Genomic DNA, 4,766 nt, shown 5'->3' on the forward strand with positions numbered 1-4,766 from the left:
CATTTATCACATCTCTTCACTAGTGAATTAGCGTCCTGATGCATGGTCGGCCAAAAGTATCCCTGCCGAAAGGCTTTGTAGGCGAGGGATTGGGACCCGGAATGGTCGCCACACACACCGTTATGGATCTCCCGAAGGACGTAGTCCCCCTGTTCTGCCGTAAGGCATTTGAGATATGGGGTGGTGTAGCCACGTTTGTAAAGCACATTGTTGATGACAGTGTACCTTGCTGATCGGTATCTAAGCTTCCGGGCCTGGGCCTTATCTTCAGGAAGGGTGCCGTTCGTCAGGTACAAGTAGATATGAGACATCCATGTATCCTCATACCGTACGGTACACGTTTCGGAGGCTACCGTACTCGGTTGGGCAAGAATCTCCACCGGTACCTTTCTTCCGACCTTGTCGTTTATCGCCGAAGCCAGGCGCGCCAGTGCATCGGCATGGCTGTTTTCGCCTCTGGGGATCTGTTTGATCTTGTAGGCTTGGAAGCTTTGGAGTAGCTGATGGGCGGTTGAAAGGTAGGCGTGCATGGAGGCATCCTTGGCGGCGAAGTCTGCCGTTACCTGGTTCACGATGAGCTGGGAGTCGCTGTGAATTCTTATTTGTTTTGCATTCATGCTCTTGGCTAACCGAAGGCCGGCCAAGAGAGCTTCATATTCCGCTTCATTGTTGGAGGTTCGGAAGTCGAATCGGAGGGCGTACTCGATCTTGAGTCCGTCCGGGGTTGTCAGTACCAAGCCTGCTCCGCATCCTTGTTGGTTTGCCGAACCATCGACGTGCAGACCCCATACGGGAGTTGAGGTGTCAAAGCGTTCGGCGTCTAGCTCATTCGGCAATCCAGTTTCGGTCACCGTCTCGGGCGTCGGCTGTGCTGTTGATGGGGTAAGCTCGGAGATGAAATCGGCAATAGCCTGGCCCTTTTCGGCGGGCCTCGGAACGAACTGTATGTCGAATTCTCCGAGCTCGATCGCCCACTTGATCAATCGGCCAGAAATTTCTAGTTTTTGGAGCACTTGCCGGAGCGGTTGGTTGGTCAAGACTTTGATTCCGTGCGCTTGAAAGTATGGCCGAAGTCTTCGTGCCGAGACAACAAGGGCTAGTGCAAGCTGCTCCAATGGGGGATACCGAAGTTCAGCACTCTAGAGTGCCTTACTGACATAGAAAATCAATAACTCTGCTTTTTCTGGTTTTCGTATCAATACCGAACTGACGGCAGTGCTGGATACCGAAAGGTATAGGCAGAGAATTTCCCCAGGCAGTGGTTTTGACAACAGGGGGCTTTGCTCATGTAGTTCTTTAAGTCTTGAAATGCCTTATCACATTCGGCAGTCCATATGATACTCTGTTTGCCCCCATTCAAGGCTTTAAAGAACGGTACACATTTATCGGTAGCTTTCGATATGAAGCGGGTCAAGGCGGCCACGCGTCCGGTAAGGCTTTGAATGTCCTTCGTCGTCTTCGGCCTCTCCATATCGATGATTGCTTTTATTTTCTCGGGATTCGCTTCGATCCCCCTCTGACTGATCATGAAGCCGAGGAATTTCCCGGAAGATACACCGAAGGCGCATTTCTTCGGGTTCAGTCTCATCCGGTAGTCTTTCAGTATGCCGAACATGATTGATAAATTTTGCAGATGTTCTTCGGCAGTTCTGCTTTTTACCAACATGTCGTCAACGTAAACCTCCATGATGTTGCCGATGTATCCGGCGAAGATTTTGTTGACAAGCCTTTGATATGTTGCCCCTGCGTTCTTCAGACCGAACGGCATGACATTGTAACAGTACAACCCTTTGTCCGTTATGAATGCGGTGTGTTTGCTATCGGGAGGGTGCATGAATATCTGATTGTAGCCGGAATAGGCGTCCATGAAGCTCAGCAATTTGTGGCCAGCAGTGGCGTCCACAAGCTGGTCTATCCGTGGTAACAGAAAGCTGTCCTTCGGGCAGGCCTTGTTGAGATCGGTATAGTCTTGGCACATTCGCCACCCGCCTGTGGCCTTTCTGACCATCACAGAATTTGCCAGCCATACTGGATATGTTGCCTCCCGGATGAAGCCGATGGTTTGAAGTTTATCGACCTCTGTACGCATGGCCTCGTATCGTTCGGCGTCGTACGATCGGCGCTTCTGCCTTACAGGCTTATAAGCGGGGGAAATGCTGAGTTTATGGCTAATGACCTCTGGGGCGATGCCGGGCATGTCCTCGTAAGACCATGCAAACACTTCCGAATGGTGTCGCAAGAAATTTATGAATTGCGTTCGGAGGTCAGTAGTGAGTCTTGTGCCGATCCTAATCTGACGATCGGGATGTTCATCGCTCAAGGTTACCGTCTCCAATTCCTCGGTGGGCTGTGTGTGTGGGGTCGGGGATTCATCTCTTGGGTCGTCAACTGGCCCCGTACCGTTTGGTACCCCCTGTACAGACATGGTTTCGTCGGGGAGTTTGAAAGAGGTTGCCTTGAGAGCCGTGGCGTAGCAAGTCCGCGCACATAACTGGTTTCCTCGGACTACTCCCGTGCCGTTCGGGGTTGGGAATTTCATCAATAGCATGTGGGGCGAAAGATGCGCCTTAACCCTCGTAAGTGCCGTTCGGCCAACGATGACGTTGTACGCTGTCGGGCAGTCAACGATGAGGAACTGATCGTATGTCGTTGTTTTCCTTGGCGCAGTACCGAAGGTAATTGGCAGTTTTACGCTACCGACCGGTTGGACCAGGTCCCCAGAGAAACTCAACAAAGGTGTTAACTGTCGGTTGACCTGGTTGTCATTTATTCCCATTTCTCTGAAAGCTTCGGCAAAAATCACGCTTACGGAACTCCCGGTATCGATCAATACTCGTCCTACGTCGTAGTCGGCAATTTCTGCTCGGATGATCATTGGGTCGTCGTGGGGATAGAGGACTCCCTCTTCCTCCTCTTCGCAAAATGTGATCGGTTCCCAATGGACTTTTGGTACTTCCTGGTGCAGATTTACCTCTATGCCGAACACCTGGGGAAACTGTGCGGCGCGCACGTATTGCTTCATCAAACGGTTGCTCATGCCTGCAACGGTGGGGCCACCGCTGATAGTGCTTATCATGTTTATCTGCCGAGTTGGGTTCGGCACCGGCGCCGGTGGCTGCCGGGCGATATACTGATCTAGCCTCCCCTCCCTGATCAGCCGTTCGACAATCTTTCTCAGGCTTATACAATCTTCCGTATTGTGGCTGTTGTGCTGATGGTATCGGCAGAATTTACCGGTATCCCGGTTGTCTTGCCGATTGGGTCTTCGCAGATTCGGTTTTGGTATTATTTCTTGTTCGTTCATCAGAACGGCCTCATAGGTGGTATTCAATAGGGTAAAGACCTCGTTGCCGTGGTCACGATTAGGTAGGGGTCCTCGGTTGTCGTTGCGACCATACCGCCCTTTTCCCTTCTTCGGCTGGTCTCTTCGATCGGCACGGTTGTCTTGCCTCTTATGGTCTGCCGAATATGAGTCTACCCTCTCGTAGGACGGTGTCTTCGCCGGATAAGCATTTGGTTATGTATCCTCTCGGCGTGCCAAAACACTGGGTTTCGAGTTGAAGTATTCGGCCTTGGCGTGGACTGCTGCCTGCTTCATCAGTTCGTCATACGTGCGCCAGTTGCTGCTGTGTACTAGGTATCGGAAGTGCGAGGACCGAAGGCCACTCTTGAAGGCGCCGTAGGCTGCCCTATCGTCTGTTTCCGGACACCTCGAGTATTCGTGACTGAAGCGCGCCGCGTACTCTCTCAATGGTTCGTCCTCCCTTTGCCGAATCGTGTACAGATCATCGGCAGAGTAAAGACGGTCCGTTTGGATCATGAAGTGATTGAGGAAAATTTGTTTCAGCTCGTCAAAAGAATCTATCGTTTCCGGTTTCAACCGGTAGAACCAGTTCAGGGCTGCTTCGGTAAGGGAAGATGGGAATAGTAGGCACTGCCCCTCATCGCTCAGGCCCTTGCATCCAATGGCGGACTGAAATGAATGAAGGTGGGTTAAAGGGTCCTCGGTTCCAGTATAGAACGGTATACGCAGTTGCTGCACTTCCCTATCCTACCGAGAACGCCGGATGCGTCTGGTGAATGGTCCGGGCCGAAGCTTTCCCCATTCCGGTTCTTGGGAGCGAGCTTTGTCGTTTTTCATTTTCTGGACTTTCTGAAAAAGGAGTCGGACAACAGGGTCCCGGCTTGGGATTTCCTCGGAACCATAGTCTTCCGAGCGTCTTCGCGGGCTTACTGAATTATCCCCCGAGTATCGAGAAGGCGTTGCAGAACTGTAGGTGGGAGTTTGCGTCTTGGAAGGGATGTATTCGGATGCCGACTCCTCTGCGGAGTCCAGCCCTCTGACCCTCCGAATAGGCGACTTGCTTCCTAAGACGTTCATCCGGGATTCCTTTAGTCGAGCGTTAATCCTGATCGGAGACCTCTGTCTCTCTGCCTCTCGATCGTTAAGCCGATGTCGGCAATCGGAATAGACCTTCTTTGGGACGTGTGGTTGATCCCTGGGTGTCGGCACCACCAACTGTTTGGAAGGCGCGGGCGTTGCCCTTGCTACCTTTCCGTACTTCCTCCTCCTATGAGGGGTTTGCAAGCTCTTGGAAGAGTGAGTTGTCTGGATGTTCTGCGTGTGCTGCTGGTGCAGCAGCTGCTGGGTTTCGTCCACTTTGGACGAAAGAAGGTGGTTGTGTTCCTGAAGCCTAGCCATGTCCTTTCACAGGGACGCGATTTGGACTACTAGCTCGGCTTCGGCGGTTGTTTGGGTTGAGGGG

Source organism: Prunus dulcis, chromosome 6 (assembly GCF_902201215.1).
Source record: "Prunus dulcis chromosome 6, ALMONDv2, whole genome shotgun sequence".
NCBI lineage: Eukaryota > Viridiplantae > Streptophyta > Magnoliopsida > Rosales > Rosaceae > Prunus > Prunus dulcis.